Source organism: Camellia sinensis, chromosome 12 (assembly GCF_055761805.1).
Source record: "Camellia sinensis isolate YWXY chromosome 12, ASM5576180v1, whole genome shotgun sequence".
NCBI lineage: Eukaryota > Viridiplantae > Streptophyta > Magnoliopsida > Ericales > Theaceae > Camellia > Camellia sinensis.
Window position 1 is genome coordinate 139,184,518 of NC_138972.1, and position 27,195 is coordinate 139,211,712.

Sequence of the window (27,195 nt, forward strand, 5' to 3'; positions counted from 1 at the left end):
TTCATTGTGCGCCATTGCTTCCAATTAGAGAGGAAAAACTCGATCAAGAGGTTTTGTTCTTTCTGGAATTCCCACAGACGGGGCCAATTGTACAAGCAAGAAATAATGTTCTCGTATAATCCTGTTGATCAGGTCTGTGCTCCTCCAAACGTCGTCACTTTACTCCCTGAAAATACAAATGTGAGCTAGCTGGCGAGTGTGTACCAGATACCTCTCCGATGCCTAAGTCAGCAAAATAGGCAAACAGACAAAAGCTCTACGTATTCGGGAATCAAAGTTATGTTACCTCTCCATAGGTTATGTTGTGAGCTTTTATAACTTTTGTTTGGCACAATCCTAGCAGGACTCTTATTCCTCCATGTAGAATCCTCCTAGGAATCACACTCCGGAAAGATAATGCTTATCCTTTAACACCCCCCTCACTGCTTAAACCAAGTGAGATGGTTTTACCACGGTTTGATGATAATATGACCGAGCTAACACTAGCCTTTTGTCATACATAGTCCAGCGCCTTCCCAACTATAAGACATAGCTCGGCTCTTCTATCACTTGCACCTTGAATTGGTCTGTTTAGACCGAACTAACTGCAGCAAGCTTTGACCGAGCTAACTAGAGCAAGGTCCACCGTAAGAAGTCCAAATACCTCGGTTCTGAATACCATGATCGAGCTAATTCTTACCACTCTGACCGTGGTAACTGCAACTCCCTTTGGACCGAGCTAACTGTAAGGTCCTTTCAATCGACCCTTTTTGCCGCGGCCCACGGAACGGCCCATTGCTATGCATTGGCCTAGCTCGGCCCTAATGCACATAAAAACTCCCTCTCAATAATATAGTGGCATTAGTAAACTTTAGTTCATAGAATATTTTCGTCCTTTAAAAATTGAAAATATATTCTATTTAAATAGGCTTATTTTTCATTAGTTTTTATTTTTTATTGTATGTAATATCAAAAAACACATAAAATATTTTTTTAAAAAAATATTTTCTATCCAAACAAACCAAACCTTGGTATCACAAACAGTAGGCCACATTATTGTTTTGTTCAAAATTAGAAGCTTTACAAATAGTAATGCAACGGTAATACTATCTTAAATGAAATAAGTGAACAAGTAATTTATCCAATTTTATAGTCTAACTACTACCACATAATATTTGAACTCTCATTAATTTTTGATATCTACCACCTTGTGAAATACAAAATATTACAAGAAAAAACAACCTCATCAAAAATTGTTGAAGTCTAGTCTTGGAATACCAGTGGAGGAACAGGTCAAAATGACAATCCATATCAGTCCCAAAAAGCACCCAAAAAATAGTTAGATTTCTGGCTGGAAATTTTTTCGTATGTAATTTTATTATAAAATTACGTAAGTTTTTACAAACTTACATAAATAATCTTACAAAAATACACAATTTATTCATAAAATTAAACTTACGTAAATTTGTGTTCAACGTGTGGAATTTTGTGATAGGATTACATACGGTGCATTGCACACTGCAGCCACAAAAAATTAGAAAAATAGAGACCAAAGGAAAACACAGCCAATTCTCAAACACAAAAACTGATTCTCAGATTTTGTGTATAGTTAGGTAGTATTTAATTTGAATGAAATGAAATAAAATGGAAGCTCGAAGGTTAAAGGTCCACAAGCAGATCCTTCATGTCCCCCCTTCATTTGTGTTACCTATGTTAGCTAAGGATGTTCAGGGATTAGAATCCCTTTGTGTTTCTGCTGTTTAGTGTTTTGTTTTGATTTGGGCTTTAGTCCCCTTTTGTCACCCAAAAAAAACAAAAAGAAGAAAGGGAATGGTGTGTTTCATTAAACAACAATGCTACAGACCCCAGTACGGACGACTCCCAGTGCCATCCTCAGTGACGTGGTAGCGTGTGATTGGCCGAAATTCAAAAAAAAAAAAAATAATTTTTGCACCAATCAGGGACGACCCCCAGCACCCCCAGCTGGGGGTCTAAGTCATTTTTCTTCATTAAAATATGGGAAAATTACCACATCAAAAAAAAAAAAATCCTAAAGTTTGACCCTTATAATAAAATAAAATTTTAATTCTTAATTCTTAATTTTGTAAATTTAAATCTTAAATTTTTTTATTTATTTTTAATTTAAATCATTTGTCTATTTTCATGAAGTAAAATCAATGAAAAGTTGATATTTTAATTATTAAACTTAATAAAAAATAATATGTTTAACATTTTATATATATCTACAATGAGTTTAATAACTAAAATATTATTTTTCTATCGATTTTACTTAACAAAAATAGACGAATGATTTAGATTAAAAATAAATCAAAAAATTAAGCTTTAAATTCACAAAATTAAAAAACTCAAAATTTATTTTATTATGATTTTTTTGTAATTGTCCCTTAAAATATTTATTTTCATATTTAGTTAGACTAAAACAATAATAATAAATATATTACAAATAAAATCATCTTTTATCATTTTATAAAAAAAACAAAAATTATCATATCATTTCATTCCATCCCATTCAAATTAATCAAATAAACCACAAGATTGCATGAAACAATCTTTATCCAAAATGTTACCCAAACGTGTACACACATACTGCCACCAAACTTTACCCAATCAGAGGAGATTATTTCCAAATGTCCCATAAGGGTGACCCCCACACAATTAAGTTGTATAGAAATTTTGAAATGAAACGGTAATGAAAAAAAATATATAATTTATATTTCATTAATGTAATTATCATTTTTGCTTATTTTCTTTTTTTTCAAATATTTCCAAATACAGTCTTAAAAAAAATTATAAATATACCTCTTAAAATTTACTTAAAATAAAAATTATCTTTGTGATTTTAAAAATTACAAACACTACCTTGTCAAAAAAATTTATTTAATAGAATTAACTGAAAAAATAAAATTTTTAACTTCTTTCTTATATAATAATAAAATTATTTAAATTATTAATTAAAATATATTTATGATATCATTAAAAACTATTAATTAATAAAAGAATCCATTTGTTCTAAAATTAGAAATCTTAAAAGTAAAATGTAAAATTATAGGAGAAATTCGTCTTTTTAAGCAAATTTCTAGTATAATTGTAATTGTAATATACCCTAAAAAAAAAAAAATACACCGACTTTTCAAAGACTTTGGAGCAATGATTGTCGAATCTCCAACAATTATTTGGTAATTTATAAATCAAACTCACTCATCAAGAATTCATTTTCCTTACAACCAACCATTGCTACGGCTATGGCTATGGCTATGGGTATGGCTGGGGCTGTCTGCGACTCTTGGCCTTGGAACCCCCACCGATCGCCTATTCAGCTTTGTTCTCTCTTCTTCTTCTTTTACTTTGTGATCACCCTTTACTACTTTCCTCTTCATTCAACTGCACTCAGCTTCAACTTCACCAATTTTAATGATACACTTCATGTTGGAAAAAATGGTTTAATATAAGCATATTTTTTACCTCAATTTGAGTGGACCCCAAACGTCTTTTGGGGTGGGTCCGAAGAGGTGACGTGTTCCTTACTGCGTGGCAAGTCACACGGTGAAGACGGAACGTCAAAACCATTTATGAGTGAATGGGAAGATGACGTCGTTTTCGGGTTTAACATTAATTTTTTAGATAAAAATTCTTTTGAATTTTTTCAATAAAAATTATTATGGGAATTTAATTTAATTCTAAATTTAAATTTTAGGTTCCTAAGTGGTTTCCTAAAGTTTGTAATTGTAGGAATTTAATTTAATTCTAAATTCAAATTTTGGGTTCCTAAGTGATTTCCTAAAGTTTGTACCTCTTTATTTATTTATTTAACTATTTCAATAGTTTAATATATATATATATATATATATTTGAGATAGTTTAAATAAATAATACTTCAACAGGTTTATTGAGTTCTAACAGGTTTGACTTGGTCCATTTTTTGATCACTTTCCATTGTTTGAATAATATATTCAAAAGTGCAACGGCCAAAAACTTTGCTTGAAATTCAACAGTTGCATTTGTTCTTTCAAATTATGAACCTGTTCGGACCACAGTTTTTTGCTTATATATATAATCAATTCCAGCAGTTTGGGAAATTGAATTTCCTATCCGAAAACAGTATGAAATTAATGTCTTGCTGTCCAAACTATTTTTGTTTGCATTATTCTACATTCTAGTTTTTAGAATTAAATAAAGAGAGTATTAGAACACAGGTTTGGTTCGCCGAACAAATTTATTTGAAGTGCTTCTACAAATTTGTGAAGATCATTGTATCCTGAGAGATAGACGCCACTCAACCGTAAGCACCGTAGCGGGGCGAATCTGTCTTAAGGACAGAGTGTCACACACTCGACTTGGTCTTGTAATTTTTATTTGGTTCGACAAAATAAATCCGGTATGTTATTTATTTATTTTGTTTGAATTTATTTCTAGTTATTTTATTTACACAGAAGATTGTTCCAACAATCTTAAAACAGATTCGAATTATTCTGTTTACATAATTTTTCGTTTGTTTCCTTTTTCCATTCTTCGTAAATAATTTCGGAAGAAAATTATTTTATGTGAATTTACAAAATAATATTCTGGTTGGAAAAACAAATAGTGATTATATGCTATTTGACAGATAGTAGTAATATACTGTCTCTTTTCTTTGACAACAACTAGTAGTACGATACTGGTGTCATTAACAATTCAGAATATATTTTTGTGGAATTTTGTCAGAAAATTAATTTTGGTTTTTTAGAAATTATTTTCTGAGTTTTCTTTAATTAAAATTCTGTTTTAGTATTTTAATTATTGAAGTGTTACGGAAATTTATTTTCTGTGTGAAATTAATTTGGTTAAATAAAATTTTATTTTATTTTCAAATTAATTGAAAAAATAAAAGTTATTTTCTTATTTCTTTTATTATACAGAATTTAATTTTCTGTGTGGAATTAATTTGGTTGAATAAAATTTTATTTTATTTTCAAATTAATTGAAAAATAAAAGTTATTTTCTTATTTCTTTTATTTTACAGAATTTAATTTCTTGTGTGGAATTAATTTGGTTAAATAAATTTTATTTTATTTCCAAATTAATTGAAAAATAAAAGTTATATTTTTTATTTCTTTTATTTTACAGAATTTAATTTTCTGTGTGGAATTAATTTGTTTAAGTAAAATTTTATTTTATTTTCAAATTAATTGGAAAATAAAAGTTATATTCTTGTTTCTTTTATTTTTACAGAATTTAATTCTGTGAATTTGGTTTAATTTTCTGTGCAGTATAAAATTCTAATTATAATTTTATTTTATAATTTAGAATTTATGGCTACTAAAATTGGTCAAACTAATGTTCAAACCAGTACTGGTATGGTGTTTGCCATTACGCCAACCTCTCCTTATGTTGGGACTGTGCCAGTGAATAATAGTGAAAAGGTAGAGAAGTTCTTAAGAACTAATTTCTACAAAGGCAAACGAAGAACAAGTAAGAAGATTACTAAAGCCGATATAACCGAAATGGATATAATTTCCAATGGTGTAGACGTCATAAATCTTTCTGCAGTTGTTTCCGAGGCAAATCTTGGCGGAAATCCTAAAGAATGGTGGGTGGACACTGGTGCTACTCGCCATATTTGTGCCAACAAAAAGATGTTCACATCTTATTCTTCAGTGGACAATGGTGAACAACTTTTTATGGGCAACTCCTCAACTTCCAAAGTTGAAGGACAAGGAAAGATTATACTCAAGATGACATCTGGAAAGGAACTCACTCTCAACAATGTGTTGCATGTACCGGACATTCGCAAGAATTTAGTTTCCGGATCTTTGTTGAGTAAGAATGGGTTTAGGCTAGTTTTTGAAAGTGACAAGTTTGTACTTACCAAAAACGGGATGTATATAGGAAAAGGTTACATGTCTGATGGCCTTTTCAAGTTAAATGTAATGACCGTTGTGTCCTCAGTTATTAATAATACTACATCTTCTTCTTACTTGCTTGAGTCTTCAAATTTATGGCATGGTAGACTAGGACATGTTAATTATGGATCTTTGCGTAGATTAATTAATATGGAATGTTTACCTAAATTTAACATTGATTCAAATCATAAATGTGAAGTTTGCGTTGAGGCAAAATTATCTAAAAATCCTTTTCATTCAATTGAAAGAAGTACGGAACCACTTGAATTAATTATAGTGACATTTGTGATTTTAAATCAGTTCAAACTAGAGGTGGGAAAAAGTATTTTATCACTTTTATAGATGACTATACTAGATATAGTTATGTTTATTTAATTCGAACCAAGGATGAAGCTTTGGAAACTTTCATTCAATATAAGAATGAAGTTGAAAATCAACTTGGTAAGAAAATCAAGAAACTTAGAAGTGATAGAGGTGGTGAATATGAATCACCTTTTGGTGAGTTTTGTAAAGAACATGGAATAATTCATCAAACCACAGCTCCTTACTCACCTCAGCAAAATGGAATTGCTGAAAGGAAAAATAGGACTTTAAAAGAAATGATGAATGCCATGTTAATAAGTTCTGGATTACCTCAGAACTTGTGGGGGGAAACAATACTTTTTGCTAATTATATACTTAATAAAGTACCCCGAAAGAAAGTGAATCAAACACCATATGAATTGTGGCATGGAAGAGTACCATCCTACAAATACTTAAAAGTGTGGGGGTGTTTGGCTAAAGTGGCTATTCCTAGTCCTAAAAAGACTAAGATAGGTCCTAAGACCATTGATTGCATTTTCATTGGTTATGCTAAGAATAGTAGTGCATATCGGTTTTTGATTCATAAATCAGAACATACCGAAATGCATGTAAATACTATTATTGAGTCTCGGAATGCATCATTCTTTGAACATGTATTTCCAAAGAATACTGGACAAGAGACTAGTACTAATAAAAGATCTTTTGATGCTATTACTAGTCAGGATCACGAACATGATCAAGAACAAGAGTTAGATCAAAATGAGGAAGAGGAACTTAGACGTAGTAAACGTACTAGAACCTCAAAATCTTTTGGTCCAGATTTTCTAACATATTTGTTAGAAAATGAGCCTTTAACTTTTAAGAAGGCTATGTCCAGTCCCGAAACTCCTTTATGGAAAGAAGCTGTCAATAGTGAAGTTGAATCCATCTTGCAAAATCACACTTGGGAATTAGTGGACTTGCCACCAGGTTGTAAACCTCTTGGGTACAAGTGGATTTTCAAAAGAAAATTGAAAGCGGATGGATCAATTGACAAATACAAGGCAAGACTTGTGGTCAAAGGGTTTAGACAAAAAGAAGGTCTTGATTACTTTGACACATACTCACCGGTTACTAGAATAACATCCATTAGAATGCTAATTGCCATTGCATCTCTATACGATTTAGAAATTCATCAAATGGATGTAAAAATCGCTTTCTTAAATGGTGAGTTAAATGAAGAAATTTACATGGAACAACCAGAAGGGTTTTCTGTTCCAGGAAAAGAAAGAAAGTGTGTAAATTGGTTAAATCATTATATGGTTTAAAACAAGCGCCAAAGCAATGGCATGAGAAATTTGACAAGGCAATGATGTCAAATGGATTTAAAATTAATGAGTGTGACAAATGTGTTTATATTAAAAACACGGACAAATGTTATGTCATTGTATGTCTTTATGTAGATGATATGCTCATCATAGGTAGTAATAACGACATGATTAAAACTACCAAGAAAATGTTGAATAAACATTTTGACATGAAGGACATGGGCATTGCTGATGTAATTCTTGGTATGAAAATTACCAAAACATCAGAAGGATATGCTTTGTCACAATCTCATTACATTGAGAAAATACTTGACAAATTCAGCAAAGATGATGATCATCTTGCTAGAACACCTGTAGATGTTAATTTATATCTTTCTAAGAATGTACAGGAAAGTATTTCTCAATTAGAGTATGCCCAAATTATTGGAAGCTTAATGTACTTGATGAACTGCACTCGCCCAGATATAGCTTATGCAGTAAGTAAATTAAGTAGATATACGAGTAATCCGGGAGTAGAACACTGGAAAGCAATTATAAGGGTTCTAAGATATCTTCGATTTACTCGTAACATTGGGCTGAATTATACTAGATATCCAGCAGTACTTGAAGGATACTGTGATGCAAATTGGATATCGGATACAAGAGACTCAAAGTCCACCAGTGGGTATGTCTTTACTCTTGGTGGGGCGGCTGTATCTTGGAAATCTTCCAAACAGACGTGCATTGCTAGGTCTACTATGGAATCAGAATTCATAGCTTTAGACAAAGCAGGGGAAGAGGCAGAATGGCTTCGCCACTTCCTTGAAGATATTCCAATATCTTCAAGGAATATCTTTACTCTTGGTGAGGCAGCTGTATCTTGGAAATCTTCCAAACAGACGTGCATTGCTAGGTCTACTATGGAATCAGAATTCATAGCTTTAGACAAAGCAGGGGAAGAGGCAGAATGGCTTCGCCACTTCCTTGAAGATATTCCAATATGGCCAAAACCGGTGCCTGCTATATGCATACATTGCGATAGTCAATCAGCTATAGGTAGAGCACAGAGTCATATGTATAACGGTAAGTCACGACATATTCGTCGTCGACATAACACCGTGAGACAACTACTCTCTAATGGAATTATTTTCATAGAATATGTTAAGTCTAAAGACAATATAGTGGATCCACTAACCAAAGGGTTAGCAAGAGAGTTAGTTGAGAATTCATCGAGGGGAATGGGACTCAAGCCTATTAAATAAGAGTTACCACAATGGCAATCCAATCTAGTTGACTGGAGATCCCAAGATCTAGGTTCAAAGGGACAACCGAGCTGTGAATGACTCAGAAGGATCACTGGGGGGTCTTACTCCTACCCATTTCTTTGATGAAATAGTGATGTCTGCAGCGTTTGAGGTTAAGTAAAATTTTAATGATTCTTATATCTAGGTAAACCTAGTGGAGTATGGCAGGATACTCTTCATAAGAATTACCTATGTGAGTGTGAACTGGGCCGGTTCTATAAGACTTGTGAAGGGCTACAAGTCTTTAGAGCACTCATGAAAGACCAGGTTGTTTAGGGCCAAAATAAACACAATAGTGAGAACTAAACTGTGTCTGGGGATATACTGTGTGAGTTCTATTGTCTTGGTTTACACAAGCATCTGAACAGTTCAAGACATCATGTTCACTGGTTAGCTAGTAAATCCGATAGTGTCTCACAAGGGAAAGTTCAAAGCCAAAAGCTACCTATCCTTTGCAAAATATTTCCTATTTCTGTACTCTCTGTTTTAGATCATGTTGTTGTATTTTCTCTCCGTCAAATTCCATTCACGTGGGGGATTGTTGGAAAAAAATGGTTTAATATAGGCATATTTTTTAGCTCAATTTGAGTGGGCCCCAAACATCTTTTGGGGTGGGTCCGAAGAGGTGACGTGTTCCTTGCTGCGTGGCAAGTCACACGATGAAGACGGAACGTCAAAACCATTTATGAGTGAATGGGAAGTTGACGTCGTTTTCGGGTTTAACATTAATTTTTTAGATAAAAATTCTTTTGAATTTTTTCAATAAAAATTATTGTGGGAATTTAATTTAATTCTAAATTTAAATTTTGGGTTCCTAAGTGGTTTCTTAAAGTTTGTAATTGTGGGAATTTAATTTAATTCTAAATTCAAATTTTGGGTTCCTAAGTGATTTCCTAAAGTTTGTACCTCTTTATTTATTTATTTAACTATTTCAATAGTTTAATATATATATATATATATATTCAATTAGTTTAATATATATATATATATTTGAGATAGTTTAAATAAATAATACTTCAACAGGTTTATTGAGTTCTAACGGGTTTGACTTGGTCCATTTTTTGATCACTTTTCATTGTTTGAATAATATATTCAAAAGTGCAACGGTCAAAAACTTTGCTTGAAATTCAACAGTTGCATTTGTTCTTTCAAATTACGAACCTGTTCGGACCACAGTTTTTTGCTTATACATATAATCAATTCCAGCAGTTTGGGAAATTGAATTTCCTATCCGAAAACAGTCTGAAATTAATGTCTTGCTGTCCAAACTATTTTTGTTTGCATTATTCTACATTCTAGTTTTTAGAATTAAATAAAGAGAGTATTAGAACACAGGTTTGGTTCGCCGAGTAAATTTATTTGAAGTGCTTCTACAAATTTGTGAAGATCATTGTATCCTGGGAGATAGACGCCACTCAACCGTAAGCACCGTAGCGGGGCGAATCTGTCTTAAGGACAGAGTGTCACACACTCGACTTGGTCTTGTAATTTTTATTTGGTTCGACAAAATAAATCCGGTATGTTATGTATTTATTTTGTTTGAATTTATTTCTAGTTATTTTATTTACACAGAAGATTGTTCCAACAATTCAAAATGGTGACATAATAGTAGAAGGACAAGCTAATTTTTCCAACCAAGATATCCAAATCACCCTTACAAACCAGACGTGGATAGCTGGTCGAGCCTCGTATAAAGATCCTCTTCACCTTGGGGACATAGCTTCTGGAACACTGGCGGACTTCAACACCCAATTCTTGTTCATAATTGATTCAGAAGGAAACTCGCTTTTTGGAGATGGGTTCGCATTCTCCCTTCTTTCTCACTATTATATCCTGATGACCGCAGCTGGTGCCGCCATGGGTCTTCCATTCTCGTCAATTTCCCCCCCCCCCCCGGCAACGACTCCATTTGTTGTTGTGGAGTTTGATACCTTTCAGAATAGGGCATGGGACCCACTGGACATCACACCAACAACTCAGGTAGGTATCGATATCAGCTCTATTACATCTAATGTTACTGCAGTATGGTACAATAACATAGCGTATGAGAAAGAGAATGAAGCCTGGATTAGTTATAATTCTAGTTCGAAAAATTTGAGTGTTATTTTCACCGGATACAAAGATAATAATATAATTGACACTAGTCTTAGTTTTCTGGTTGACTTGAGGGAGCACTTACCAAAATGGGTTACAATAGGCTTCTCAGCTGAAACAGGAGATTTTTTTGAGAAACATATTGTTAAATCATGGTCGTTCAATTTGAGTTTGCAAACCGATGTGCCAGCTAGTCCTAGTCCAAGTCCCAAAAAGAATGGTGGAAATAAAAAAAATGCTCTCGTTGTGGGGTTGATTGTTGGATCAACTGCTTTGGCTAGTGGGTTGGCTTTGTTTGGCTTCATCAAGTGGAAGAAAATTAGAGCACCAAAAGAGCATGGAGAGATTGCCCCTGATATGTCCATGGATGATAAATTCGATGCAGGTATCGGACTAAAGAAGTTTTCATATGCTGAATTGTTTCGTACAATGAATAACTTTGCAGACAAACAGAAGCTTGGAGATGGAGGATTCGGTCGGGTTTATAAAGGTTTTTCAAGGGAATTGAATTCCTATGTTGCTGTGAAGAGGATATCAAAGGGATCAAAATAGGCAATAAAGGAGTATGCATCTGAAGTGAAGATCATTAGTCGGTTGAGGCATAGAAATTTGGTGCAACTACTTGGTTGGTGTCATAACAAAAATGAACTCCTTCTTGTTTATGAGTTCATGGAAAATGGAAGCTTAGATAACCATCTGTTCAGAGAAAATAGCGTGTTGACATGGGCAATAAGATACAAAATTGCACAAGGCTTGGCCTCGGCATTGCTCTACCTACACGAAGGATGGAAACAATGTGTAGTACATAGAGATGTAAAATCAAGCAATATGATGTTGGATTCAAATTTCAATGTTAAACTGAGGAATTTTGGATTAGTTAGATTTGTTGATCACGAAAAAAATACGCTAACTACTAATTTGGCAAGGACAAGGGGATATATGGCACCTGAATACCTAGTCACAGGCAAAGTTATTAAGGAATCAAATGTTTATAGTTTTGGAGTTGTGGCATTGGAGATAGCTTGTGGAAGAAAATCCATTGACTTGAAGGTCCCAGAAAGTCAAACGATATTGGTGGAGTGGGTTTAGGATCTCTATGCTACCAATAGGCTTCCTAAAGCAGCAGATCCAAAGATAAATGCATATTTTGTTGGAGAAGAAATGGAATGTTTGATGATTGTTGAGCTCTAGTGTGCTCACCCCGAACACAATCTCTGGCCTTCCATTAGGCAAGCAATTCATGTGCTTAATTTTGAAGCTCCATTGCCCATTCTCTCTACCAAAATGCATGAGCCAACATACGTTATGCCTCCAGTGAATACTCCTTCATCTTCGGTTTCTTGTGGCTCTATTACTTTTTTTAATACCGGTCGATTTTAGTCTTCAAGCTAATACGATAGTTACCACACAGATTTCTCTAAATTCACCTCATTCTCTATAGCTGCATCAGCTTTTTTCTTCTTGTAATGATTTGTGTTTCACAAGGCTGTAGATAATCATCAATTAATGAGAGTTCAAATTTCATATGGTAGTAATTAGACTACAAAATTCCATAAATGAGTTGTTCACTTATTTCATTTACATTACCGTTGGGATTACCGTTTGCTAAGTTTCTAATTTTGATCAAAACAATAATGTGGCCTACTGTTTGGATAACATTTTAAGAGTTGAGAGTTTTAATTAAAATAATTAAAAATATATGATTTAATTTGTTAAAAAAATCTATACTTTTTAATTATATTGAATGAAGTTACATAATAAATTCAAAAATTTTGCTCCAGTTGTTACCTATCGCCACCAGCAGGCTTGGTCAAGTCTACATTGGAAATTTGGTCACATTCCAAATAAATGTATGACCGCATCTTTCCTCGTAATTGGTTATTCTTTATCTTGGGATCAAGTCTCTTAAGTCTCTTTATTGTTTACCAACATAAAATCGTATGTCTTATCTCTTCCATCAATTACAACACTTCTCAAACATGACCATATCCGAATAGTAGTGAATCTCATGTCACAAAACACAATGTGCGTTATAGTCCGTAGACCTGCTCAAAGAATGTTTACTACATTTGATTGTTTGGGATAAAGTGAACTATATTTGATTGTTTGGGATAAAGTGAATTAATTAGTTTAAAGAGTTAATTGTTCAAACAACAATGTTACAATTCCAAAAATTTTACCCTAAATTTTATCCAGAAACATCAATTCATTCCATTATACCAATTTAATTTCTATCACACAAACATTTTACCTAGAAAAATTTGGGACAAGAAATCTGGTCCATGGCATTTTTGTTTTCAAATTGATAGTCAGGTGTAGAGTGACACAAATGTGATAATTTTAGTGACAACGTGGATTTTTGTGCGTGTGTGTGGATACAATACATTCCCAATTAAAAACACTTCTTACCCAGATGAAGGAGGGGTTTGATCCCAAGTCTCCAAATAAGAGACTTCACTTGCTAAGCTCATTGCCACTTTCCTTAAATGAGGCTTCTTTCCCTGCCCAATCTCTACATTGACTTGTGGCGTGTAGACTAAGGGGGATTGTCACTGTGCTCAAGTCCAACAAAATAAATTATTGAAAACAATTTTGTACATTAAATCAAGCTCTCAACCCAATTGACACTCCAAACGTAACTGAAACCTTCGACTTAGAATAGGAACCATATGTGTGTATTTTGTGTTTGTGGATTATGATCGACTTTCAAACTGCAACCCTCCTAGACTTTTGTGTTTTCCAAAAAAAATGAAAACATTAAGCAGAGAGCGAAAACATATTTATTTATTGCTTATAGAAAAAATACATAACTATAATTCCAAGAAGTATAAGTCCTACTCCAACCCCAAAAGTTAGACCCATTTTTTAAACTTAATGATGTGACAGCCTATTAAAATATCTAAAATAACTATCTCTTATATTTTCTCTAATCATTAACTAATAATTTCAAATGGGTCTAAAAAGTATACTTCTATATCATTTTTCTTCCAACAACCAGCACAAAATTTAGTCCATAATAATAAAAAATAAACATCTTAATACAACATTCATACTGAGGGAGAATTAATCAACTTTTGTCATTGACAAGTATTAATCCCTAGACCTCCAATGTAAGAGTGTACAAGAGTGGCGAAATGAACTTAGTTCAGATGGAATAAGGAATAATTATCCCATTCTTTATATAATTTTTGTGTATGTTTTTTTATTTATATATCATTGCTCATGAAAAAAATAAAAATACATTATACGGAAACATGAGTTCAATATGATGCTGCAAATTTCGTATGACAATGTCAGCTTGTGAACAACTACAGGTCAAATATATCTATACAAGTCAGAGAAGATTCCATAGTATCGGGAAAAGAAAAATATAATTTCATATTTTCTAAGTCATAATTCACTACAGGAAAAAACACTTTTCGTGACCAACATTTCTGGTCGCAGAAAGGTCAAATCTGGTCGCTACTAGTTTTTAGCAACCAAAAAAAGTTGGTCGCAATTTGGTCGCCAAAAGTCCGTCACAGAAGGTTTTTGGAGACCAAAAGTGAAGTTGGTCGCGGAAAGTCATCATTCGCGACAACATTCTTTGGTCGCGGAAGGGACTTGAATTTGTCAAAATTGATCCTATTGCGACTAAGAATTTGGTCGCTACTGAAAGATAACCATTTGCGACGAAAATATTGGTCGCAGAAAGTAGACTTTTGGCTACCAGAATAATTCTAGTCCCAGAAAGTGAGCATTTGCGATGAAGTTCTTGGTCGCGAAAAGTGGACTTTTGGCGACCAGAATAATTCTAGTCGCAAAAATTGAGCATTGGCGACGAAGATTTTGGTCGCGAAAAGTTGACTTTTGGCGACTAGAAGTGAATATTGGCGACGAAGATGTTGGTCGCAAAAAGTGGACTTTTGGCGACCAGAATCTTGTTGGTCACAGAAAGGGTGTATTTAGCAATTCCTAGAACCTTATTGCGACTAAAAACATATTGGTCGCAAAAAAACTTTTAATTTCAAAATTGATTCTTTTAAATATAATGCTAAATTTTTTGTAATACCTATAATACATTTGCAATTAATGCATAATTCATGTCCATCCAATCAATTTTAATATACCAATCCAATCTAAAAAAAAAAAAACCATCAATTATAAAGTCAAAATAATAATTAATATATTTACAACCACCAGTCAATATCAACACATTACATGCCCAAAATAACCATCCATCCTTACAATAAATTCACCACATCAAAAATCAAAAAAACCATCAATTATAAAGTCAAAATAGTAATTAATATATTTACAACCACCTGTCAATATCAACACATTACACGCCCAAAATAACCATCCATCCTTACAATAAATTCACCACATCAAAAAATATTTAACAAAACATCAAAGATTTCAAATGCATGTCATATTTGTCCGATGCGAAGTATCTCAAAAACTACACATATATATATGCACAACTTAGAATTAATGCATCGGCAAACTCAGATCCATAAACATGCATGACTACGCCTCTAGCTAGCTACCTGCAATAAAAAAAAAAAAATTGAAGAAAGCGTTGTTAATAATAATATATTTGTTTACATTTCTAAATAAAAAATAAAAAAAAAGCCACAACACCACCACATTATTACCATCCTTACAGTTCGTGTATTATCTCCTCCATCACTAGTTCAATCCCTAACTATGTAAATAGAATTATTATCCATGTATAGATTGTAAGTAGAATATTCTGTTAAGTCAACATTGTGGGGACAACTGTAATGTGAATCAAAATATTATGAAAACATAGTGTAATTTTGCCAAACATTGAGAGTAAATTATAATTTCTCAAATTTTCAGGAGAGATACAATGTATTTATTTATTTGTGTGTGGACATTCAGGATTCTCAGCCATGTCTTTCCCCAACACAAGCTTCAATAGTTGGTGAGAAACCAACAGAGAAAAAAAAAACAAACAACCAGCAATCCAAAGCAACACAAACCAATTAACTAATATTAGAAAAACACACCATCATCTGCAAACACCACCTACTCCTTTATACACATAGTACCTCTTAACTTTACCTTTACATAAAGTAGCCTTTAACAAGATAAAGCCTCTTGAACCAAACAAGCTAACAAGATAGTCATAGAAATGTAACTATGTACCTAAATCCAATAATTTAATACCAATTCATGTACTGAAAATAAGGCACCTCAACCTATGTCCCCCAACCATCCAACTATGTACCTAAATCCGAATGAAATTAACCTATGAAACCAATCAAATCAATATTAGACCATCATATGAATGGATACCAACACGACAGTCATAGATCAACTGTCAAAATCAGATCTATGAGCTGATAAATTGAAGCAAATCCCAGAAGTATTCACAAACCATCAAAAGCAATAGTACTTACTCATCAAAAGAGTTGTATCTACTACCATTGCCCTGTATTTGTCTCATAAAGTGTTCAAACTGCTCAAAGCATCCTTCATATGATTGAATTATCCCTTTCAGTGATGCTACCTCTTCTTTAAGGCCCTTAACCTCTTCATCACGTGCTTGTGACCTAGTTGTAGAATTGAATGCAGAAGACGGCTTTGGACCAACCCCAAAACCTCTCAAATACCCTGAACGCTTCCCAAGGACTTGAAACAACACAACTCGATGCTCGAACATGTATGTCACTTCCCAAACTTTAGTCAACTGACCATAGAAATCAATTGACATACCATGATGATCCCCTTGAACAACCAACCCACTATTTTGACTTTTACGACGGTTGTCTCGCTCTTTCGTGTGGAATCGAATGCCATTACAAATACAACCTGAATAAATATTCACTATTGGACTAGGACCATTAGCTAATGACCACAACTCATCAGTTGCTTCCGATGATCCTTCAGCTCGTAATTGATTTATCTACATGAACATGTGACAAGGATGCATGATGTTAATATCAATCTACGAACAGTGAATTATGTTTATGATGAGAGGTTACATATTATCTATGTATCTTATATATTACCCGCTCTTTGAACCACCTAGGAAATTCTTCTTGTTGTTGTCTTGTAATGTCATGTACATTTGCATTTTGTAACTGATTCTTGTGTTCTCTACTTGAAAAATCAAATGTGAATAATTAGTACTTGAGTGTGATCATAATGAAAAGCATTTTGCATAGACTTAACTAAATGAGAACATACTCTAGATATTCATCAATTTCAGGACTATTATACAAGATAAACCAATGAGCCACTTTTCTTTCATTCTCAGACACGTCAACTGCCCTTTGAGTTAGCCCAAAAGTACGGACTTTTTGTGAAAAAACTGAATGCCCTGAGCCAACATCACCACCATCTTCATTTCTTTCCTCTCTGTTAAATACAGTTTCAATCCCACCAAGATACATATAGCAAAAAGTTAGGCATTCTTTGACAATGTAAGCTTCTGCAATTGAACCTTCTGGGTGAGCTCGATTTGCTACATACCCTTTCAAAATCCCGAGTAATCTTCAACAAATAATAGGAAATTATTATATAAACCATATATATGGGTATACTATAATATTAAAAAAAATATAATTTCACATCAAAGAGCATAAAAATACCTTTCGATAGGGTACATCCATCGATATTGCACTGGCCCTCCAAGAATGGCTTCGCGAGGCAAGTGAATAGCTAAGTGAACCATCACATCAAAGAATGCAGGTGGAAAAAAATTTTCTAGCTTGCAAAGTATGAGTACTATGCTCTCTTGTAATTTTGCCAAATCATTCACCCTCACTGTTTTTGAACATAACTGTTGAAAGTAATTTCCCAACTCAAACAATGCAATAGAAATGTCCTTGTTAAGATACCCACGCATTCCAATAGGAAGAAGTCGTTGTATAAGGACATGGCAATCATGGCTTTTCAAACCGGATAACTTGTCGCCCTTTGTGCTCACACACATAGAGATGTTTGCTGCATACCCATCAGGATACCTAATCGATTTTAAGAACTCACAAAAACCTTGTCTTTCCTTTAGGGACAATGTGAACAATGCAATGGGCTTTTCAAAGGACCCATCCGCGCGCCTCTTTAAGTGCAAATCCTTCCTAATTTTCATATCCTCTAAATCCATGCGTGCTTTTTCCGTATCCTTGTTCTTTCCATCAATGCTAAACAAAGTCCCAATTAAATTATCACATATGTTCTTCTCTATGTGCATGACATCGAGGTTATATCGTAACTTGAGTGTCTTCCAGTAAGGCAATTCGAAAAATATGCTTTTCTTTGTCCAATTCAGGATGGTATTTTCATCCCTTTTTCTTTTTTGGTTGCTTGGATGCTTCCCAAATGGTTTAAATGTTCCTGAATCCAATTGATTTAAAATTTGTTCCCCTGACAACTCCGAAGGTCTTGCTCGATCATCTGCCTTACCATTAAAGAGCTTACTTCTTCGCCAAGGATGGTCTTCAGGTAAGTATCGGCGAGCACCAGTGTATCCTATCTTACTTCTTAACCATTGTGATGATGCATTCTCATTACAATTGGGACAAGCCAAATATCCTTTTTTACTCCACCCTGACAAGTTACCATATGCAGGGAAGTCATTAATCGTCCACATAACAGTTGCATGCATTCGGAAACTTGCCCCAGTTGAGGCATCATAAGTAACTACACTATAGCGATCCCGGGTTTACCCTTGTTGTACAATGATCCGGACATGTGTCCGTGGATGTTGGTAGTTGTTTATTATCTTGTTTGCATCCTTTTTACTTCGTATTTGAGTTATAGGATGCGTTGGGCAGGTTTGTTACAGGTTAGTTGTGTTTGGGAGCCTAGTGCTGCTGCCCAGATTTTTGGATCTTCGCTCGAGCGAGGAGTTGGTCGCTTGAGCGAGAGTTGAGTTTGTGTCTGGTGGATCGAGCCAGAGTGGCTTCGCTCGAGCGAGCGATTGCGTCTGGTTCTGGACCTGAGAGTTGCATTTCCTGGCTCGAGCGAGTTTTTCTTCGCTCGAGCGGTCTGGTTTGTTCTTCGCTCGAGCGAGAAGTTGGTCGCTCGAGCGTGCTTCTGGTTGCAGACCTGAGGGTTTGAGTTGTTGGCTCGAACGAGCATTCTTTCGCTCGAGCGCACTTCTGAGTTTTCGGCTCGAGCGAGAGTTTTCTGTGTCTGGTCGCTCGAGCGACCAAGTCTTCGCTCGAGCGAGCGTGTTTTATATTAGCGGACAGAAGCGTTTTTGAACATCACTTTTTCGCTTTCTTTTTCTTTCAAACCCTAGATCCGAGACCCTCTCTCTCTAAACTTACATTCTCTCTAAGAATTGATCTCCCTAGAGTGTGAATCTAGCCTAAGGTCTTTGTTAAAAAGATAGAGGTCGTTGAGAGCTTCGACTTAATCTGAAAAAGTTTGGATTTGGAGCACGTTGATCTTCGAGCCTTCATCTCCTTTTTGGCTCAAACTTCGAGGTAGGGATATCCTACTCCTCTCTATGGATTTTGTCTTTAAGTTTTGGTATTTTGAGATATTGGGGTTGGTTTGGTGATTTTGTGAGAGTTTGGGGCTTTTGTGTAATTTTACAAAAGTGGGGTTTTATTTATAATAAGCCTAGATGCATGTTTGGCATAGAGTAACGGAATAAATGTTAAATCATTGATGAAAATGGAACCTTAAGGGTTGTAATGTTAATTATGAAAAATGGCATAATTGCATTGTTTGATTAATTGGGATAATTAATTGTGAGAAATGAGGAAATGAAACGGAAATGTTGAGATTTGGAAATGTAAGGGAAAAAGGGTGTAGTTGAATTAATTATCACTCACCGAATTGAAATGTTGATTTAATATCCATTGTGCATTTATTTTCTGTTTAGAAATAACTGCTTTGGGCTATCGGTGGAGGATAGTCGTGATTGTTGTAGACAATGCATGATGATTAGGCGAACTAAAACTAATCGATTGAATGTGTCATAGAATATGACGGTGGATTGAATACATTAAATTTATGTATTGATTGATTGTGTATAGAACCCTTGTGTTTATATGCATTGTGTGTAGAGGAGGAGATGGGGGATGTACTCCGCGGTTTAGGGGAAGATGGGGGATGTACCTCTAAACCGGATAGTATTGGGAGAAGATAGGGGATGAACTCCATAGACACAGCTCATATGCTTGTCTAGAGAAATGAAGGTAGAGCTCATATGCTTATCTTTGAGAAGTGTAGATATAGCTCATATGCTTGTCTAGAGAAGTGAAGATAGGGCTAACATGCTTATCTTTGTGAAATGTGGATGTAACTTATATGCTTATCTGTGAATGTGGGATATAGTTTTTATGCATATCTGTTGAGAAAGTGATAGAGCTAATATGCTTATCTGTTGAAAAAGGGAAAATGAAAAGTAACTTGGACTCATAAGTCGTATGACATAAATATGTGATTTATGTGAATGTATCAGAGTTGGCCATTTATCAATTGCTAATCTTTTAGTCATTGTTCATGGTTGGTTTAGTGTATTTCTACTGGGCTATGGCTCACCCTATATGGGAATATCATTTTCAGGTACAGGTAGCATGCCACCTCCAAGGACACAGCTTGGGAGGCTAGAGGCGGACATACTTTTGTCGTTTTATTTTGATGTATTACATGTAAATTCAAGCCAAGGGCTTAAGGTGTAAATGAGTTAGCACTCTTTTGTTGTAACCAAGTGTTAACTTGGAAAGCTGTAAGCCCGTAGGGCATTTTGCTTTTGTTGTTAACATGTAATACTTTTGTAATCAACCTCTAATGAATAGAAGAATGTGGTTATTTCATATGTCAATGAATGTCTTATTTGATGGGTTTAATGTTATTATTTTGAGGGCGTTACAACTTGGTATCAGAGCGTACCAGGTTCGAATACTTTGGGTACGTGGGAAGTGATTAGTATCACAATGGGTTTGTCTCGTTTGATAGAGACTTAGATGTAGTGTCACATGCTATGTGTTTAATTGATAACATGCTTATGTGTTTATTTGGGTATGGGATTTAATTTCTAGGATGTTGATTGGATCCTTGGGTTTCTGGGAGTCTTGTTGGAAAAGCACTTGATCAATGTTGTTTCTAGCCGGAACTCTAGTAACGCCTCGGGACTATCATTATCCGGAAATGAAATTCGTAAGTGCTTATGTGTTTATGTGCTTACATGGAGTGAATTACAGTTGTCCATGCATCAAGTTGAGGCGGGGCCTCAAGTTGAGGGTTGGTGGATCTTTCATCCGTGAGTATAGGCACCTAGTGGATGCTGCAGCTCATATGGAGCACTTGATGCAGGAGGAGGATGAGGGGCAGAGAGGCTCCAAGAGGAGCCAAGATGGCCAAGGTGATGGCAGGAGGCAGAGGGGTTCTAACCCTCAGCAGTCGCAGGGTGGAGTTGCTAGATCGACCTTCCCAGTGCCGAGTGCAGGCTCCGGGAGAGGTGGTCAGGGGGATTTCACCTGTTACAAGTGTGGCCAGCTGGGTCATAAGGTTTCTGTTTGCCCGCAGAAGGGTGGGGGTCAGAGAGCTGCTTCTTCTTCAGCTAGACCGCAGAGTCAGAGTTTGGGCAGGGGGCAGCCCTTGTTATCAGTGTGGACAGTCTGGGCACCTGAAGAGGTTTTGCCCGCAGTTGAGTGCCACTTCGGGAGCGTCTGGTTCTAGGCAGACGCAGGGTTTTCAGCCAGCTCAGTCTGTGCAGGCCTTGAGGGCCAATCCGGGAGCTTCGTCATCCCAGTCTGTGCAGCAGTCTTTTGCTCCGACAGGTGAGCAGGTAGACCAGGGGCCTACGGGGCGCGTGTATGCTGTTACCGCGCAGGATTTAGTACCGGCTCCATCGGTAGTGAGAGGTACTTTTCTGTTTTGCAACTCGGTTGCTAATGTGTTGATAGACACGGGTGCATCTCATTCTTTTGTATCTGCTGCATTTGCATCTGTTTTAGAATTGGAGTTAGCACAGTTAGCATCTCCTATTTGTGTGGTGTCACCTCTTGGTGGTGAGTTGATTCTGAAATAGGGTGTTAGAGGCTGTGATATAGAGGTCGCCGACTATAGGCTTCCTTTTCCGTTTGTTGTCATGCCCATGAAGGGCTTTGATGTTATTTTGGGTATGGACTGGCTATCGTCATACCGGGCTGTTATCGATTGCTACCGCCAGAGGGTCACGTTATGTACCTTGAGCGGGGAGTGGTTCCATTTCTTGGGAGACCGGGTTGGTTGTGTGTTGCCACTGGGGTATGATTCGCGAGGGCGAAGTGAGCTTAGTAGTCTACTTGCCAGCTTTGAGAGTAGTGAGAGTGGTGAGACCCAGCTTGTGTTGCCGAGGGTGGTTTGTGAGTATTCGGATGTCTTTCCCGAAGATCTTGTTAGTTTGCCACCTCACCGAGAGATAGAGTTCTCTATTGATTTAGTGCCCGGCACGGCGCCGATTTCTATGGCACCTTATCGTTTTGCTCCAGCAGAGTTGGTTGAGTTGAAAGTTCAGCTCCAGGAATTGCTAGATAAGGGTTTTGTTCACCCTAGCGTTTCGCCGTGGGGAGCACCGGCCCTCTTTGCTAAAAAGAAAGATGGGGCCTTGAGATTGTGTATTGACTACCGGAAGTTGAATCGGGCTACGGTTAAAAACAAGTACCCTATGCCCCGTATAGATGATTTGTTTGACCAGTTGAAGGGTTCCCGTTGTTTCTCTAAGATAGACTTGAGATCGGGTTACCACCAGTTGAGGGTCAGAGAGGAGGATATTCCTAAGACGGCATTCCGTACGCGGTATGGCCATTATGAGTCTCTGGTAATGCCATTTGGGCTTACCAATGCACCGGCAGTCTTTATGGACTTGATGAACCGGATTTTCCGGAAGTTCTTAGACCGATTTGTGGTCGTCTTCGTGGACGACATCCTTATCTATTCGCCTTCTGAGGAGGAGCACGAGGAACACTTGAGAGTGGTGCTTGAGTTACTTAGAGCCCATAGGCTGTATGCCAAGTTTGGGAAGTGTGAGTTCTGGCTAGGAGAAGTCAAGTTCTTAGGCCACGTGGTATCCGGGGAAGGGGTGTCTGTTGATACATCCAAGATTGAGGCAGTGCAAGATTGGGCACAGCCTAAGAATGTGTTTGAGATCCGCAGTTTTCTGGGATTGGCTGGGTATTACCGCCGGTTTGTGAAAGATTTTTCTAGGCTAGCGTCACCGTTGACTAGGCTGACTCGGAAGGGAGTCAAGTTTGTGTGGAGTGAGACTTGTGAAAAGTCGTTCCAAGAGCTGAAAGTTAGATTGACCACCGCTCCGGTGTTGATTATTCCGGAGAGAGGGTTGGGTTATGCGGTTTATTGTGATGCCTCACGAGAGGGTTTGGGTTGTGTGTTGATGCAAGAAGAGAAAGTGGTAGCTTATGGCTCACGTCAGTTGAAAATACACGAGAAGAATTATCCTACACACGACCTAGAGTTAGCGGCTGTGATCTTTGCCTTAAAAATCTGGAGGCATTACCTTTATGGTGAGAGGTTCGAGGTGTTCTCGGACCACAAGAGTTTGAAGTATCTGTTTACACAGAGAGACTTGAATTTGAGACAGAGGAGGTGGATGGAGTTCATCGAGGATTATGATTTTGACTTGCATTATCATCCGGGAAAGGCCAATGTTGTGGCCGATGCCCTTAGTAGGAAATCCATTAGCGATGTAGCTTGTATAGCCATCCGGGAATGGGAGATGTTGGGTGCACTTGGCGAGTTCGATTTGCTACTGGGCGAATCTGTTGAGGCTGCGGCCTTGTTTTCTGTGGTTGCGCAGCCTACACTTGTGACTAGAGTGTTAGAGGCACAGAGAGGTGACCTTGAGGTAGAATCCCTCCGAGAGAAGATCTCTAGTGGGAAGGTTGAGAAGGGTTTGACGGTGTATCCCGACCTGAGTGTGAGATACCGAGACCGTCTGTTTGTGCCGGAGTCTTGCCGAGAGGAAGTACTCCGAGAGTTTCATCATTCGCGCCTTGCGGTGCATCCGGGAGGTACTAAGATGTATCAAGATTTGGGTCGCCAGTTTTGGTGGCGGGGTATGAAGAGAGATGTGGCAGTTTTCGTATCGAAGTGCCTTACTTGCCAGCAAGTGAAGGCCGAGCATCAGAGGCCAGCGGGTTTGTTGCAACCCTTGCCTATTGCCGAGTGGAAGTGGGAGCATGTCACTATGGACTTCGTTGTAGGTCTTCCGAGGACTCAGCGGGGTAGTGATGCTATTTGGGTGGTTATAGACCGATTGACTAAGTCGGCGCACTTCATTCCTATGCGCGTGAGAGATTCGGTAGATCATCTTGCCGACTTGTATATTCGGGACATAGTGAGATTACACAGGGTCCCAGTGACGATCGTCTCAGATAGAGATCCTCGTTTTACTGCCAGGCTGTGGCAGAGCTTGCAGAGTGCCTTGGGCACTAAGTTGACCTTTAGTACGGCTTATCACCCTCAGACTGATGGGCAGTCCGAGCGTACTATTCAGATCCTCGAGGATATGCTTCGGGGTTGTGTCCTTGATTTCAGTGGGACGTGGGAGAGGCACTTACCCTTGGTAGAGTTTGCCTACAACAACAGTTTTCAGTCTAGCATCGGTATGGCACCGTTTGAGGCCTTGTATGGCCGACCGTGTAGGTCTCCAGTTTGTTGGGCCGAGGTGGGTGATGCACCTTTGTTGGGTCCGGAGTTGGTTAGGGAGACGACGGAGAAAGTTGAGCTTATCCGTAGGAGGCTTGTTACAGCCCAGAGTCGACAAAAGAGTTATGCCGACCGTAGGAGGAGGCCTTTGGCGTTTGAGGTAGGTGATCATGTCCTCTTGAAGATATCACCTAGGCGAGGTATGATGAGGTTTGGAAAGAGTGGGAAGTTGTCCCCTCGGTTTATTGGTCCTTTTGAGATCCTTGAGAGGATTGGCGAGGTTGCTTATCGGTTAGCCTTACCGCCGCAGTTGTCCGGAGTTCATGACGTGTTTCATGTGAGTATGCTTCGGAAGTACGAGCCAGATCCATCACATGTATTGGATTGGACCGATTTAGAGGTAGATGAGGATGCCTCGTATGAGGAGAGACCGGTTCGGGTCTTGGATAGGCGGGATCAGGTCCTGCGTGGCAAGACCATTCCTTTGGTGAAAGTCTTGTGGAAACATCACGGAGTGGAGAAAGCCACTTGGGAACGTGAGTTGGGAGTCCGTGAGAAATATCCGGACTTGTTTGTTGATATGTAATCTTGTATTTAAATTTTGAACTATTGTTGAACTTAAGAGCTTTTATATATGTCTTAAGTTGTGAAACATTGAAAATGTTTGGTTTATTGGAAGTATGTTATGGAACTTGCCTCATATGGAAGTTGAATGTAACATTATATATGTTGAATATATTGTTGAAATTGGAAAGGAAATGCGTAATGTTAATGCATGTTGAAAGTACATATGTTATTTACATATTGTGAAAATGCCTCTTGTTAAAGGGAGGGAGTGACCAGTAATGGGTCGAATTGTTGAATGTTAAAGTGTAACATTGTTTAAAATGGAGAAAAACCTATTTTTGAAACTTGTGCTTAATTTCGGGGACGAAATTCTTTAAGGGGGGGAGGTTATAGCGATCCCGGGTTTACCCTTGTTGTACAGTGATCCGGACATGTGTCCGTGGATGTTGGTAGTTGTTTATTATCTTGTTTGCATCCTTTTTACTTCGTATTTGAGTTATAGGATGCGTTGGGCAGGTTTGTTACAGGTTAGTTGTGTTTGGGAGCCTAGTGCTGCTGCCCAGATTTTTGGATCTTCGCTCGAGCGAGGAGTTGGTCGCTCGAGCGAGATTTGAGTTTGTGTCTGGTGGATCGAGCCAGAGTGGCTTCGCTCGAGCGAGCGATTGCGTCTGGTTCTGGACCTGAGAGTTGCATTTCCTGGCTCGAGCGAGTTTTTCTTCGCTCGAGCGGTCTGGTTTGTTCTTCGCTCGAGCGAGAAGTTGGTCGCTCGAGCGTGCTTCTGGTTGCAGACCTGAGGGTTTGAGTTGTTGGCTCGAACGAGCATTCTTTCGCTCGAGCGCACTTCTGAGTTTTCGGCTCGAGCGAGAACTTCTTGGCTCGAGCGAGAGTTTTCTGTGTCTGGTCGCTCGAGCGACCAAGTCTTCGCTCGAGCGAGCGTGTTTTATATCATCGGACAGAAGCATTTTTGAACATCACTTTTTCGGTTTCTTTTTCTTTCAAACCCTAGATCCGAGACCCTCTCTCTCTAAACTTACATTCTCTCTAAGAATTGATCTCCCTAGAGTGTGAATCTAGCCTAAGGTCTTTGTTAAAAAGATAGAGGGCGTTGAGAGCTTCGACTTAATCTGAAAAAGTTTGGATTTGGAGCACGTTGATCTTCGAGCCTTCATCTCCTTTTTGGCTCAAACTTCGAGGTAGGGATATCCTACTCCTCTCTATGGGTTTTGTCTTTAAGTTTTGGTATTTTGAGATATTGGGGTTGGTTTGGTGATTTTGTGAGAGTTTGGGGCTTTTGTGTAATTTTACAAAAGTGGGGTTTTATTTATAATAAGCCTAGATGCATGTTTGGCATAGAGTAACGGAATAAATGTTAAATCATTGATGAAAATGGAACCTTAAGGGTTGTAATGTTAATTATGAAAAATGACATAATTGCATTGTTTGATTAATTGGGATAATTAATTGTGAGAAATGAGGAAATGAAACGGAAATGTTGAGATTTGGAAATGTAAGGGAAAAAGGGTGTAGTTGAATTAATTATCACTCACCGAATTGAAATGTTGATTTAATATCCATTGTGCATTTATTTTCTGTTTAGAAATAACTGCTTTGGGCTATCGGTGGAGGATAGTCGTGATTGTTGTAGACAATGCATGATGATTAGGCAAACTAAAACTAATCGATTGAATGTGTCATAGAATATGACGGTGGATTGAATACATTAAATTTATGTATTGATTGATTGTGTATAGAACCCTTGTGTTTATATGCATTATGTGTAGAGGAGGAGATGGGGGATGTACTCCGCGGTTTAGGGGAAGATGGAGGATGTACCTCTAAACCGGATAGTATTGGGAGAAGATAGGGGATGAACTCCATAGACACAGCTCATATGCTTGTCTAGAGAAATGAAGGTAGAGCTCATATGCTTATCTTTGAGAAGTGTAGATATAGCTCATATGCTTGTCTAGAGAAGTGAAGATAGGGCTAACATGCTTATCTTTGTGAAATGTGGATGTAACTTATATGCTTATCTGTGAATGTGGGATATAGTTTTTATACATATCTGTTGAGAAAGTGATAGAGCTAATATGCTTATCTGTTGAAAAAGGGAAAATGAAAAGTAACTTGGACTCATAAGTC

The 27,195-nt window shown here is 37.1% G+C and overlaps 1 long non-coding RNA gene and 1 pseudogene across 1 annotated transcript; both read left to right on the forward strand.

Moving 5' to 3' along the window:
* The first annotated feature begins 3,965 nt into the window (after nt 1-3,965).
* Nucleotides 3,966-5,953, forward strand: LOC145804285 (uncharacterized). Its single transcript, XR_014345914.1, has 2 exons — nt 3,966-4,375; nt 5,327-5,953. It is a non-coding gene; the product is annotated as an uncharacterized LOC145804285 (long non-coding RNA).
* A 4,655-nt stretch (nt 5,954-10,608) lies between these two features.
* Nucleotides 10,609-11,955, forward strand: LOC145803924 (L-type lectin-domain containing receptor kinase IX.1 pseudogene; annotated as a pseudogene).
* Nucleotides 11,956-27,195: the final 15,240 nt, after the last annotated feature.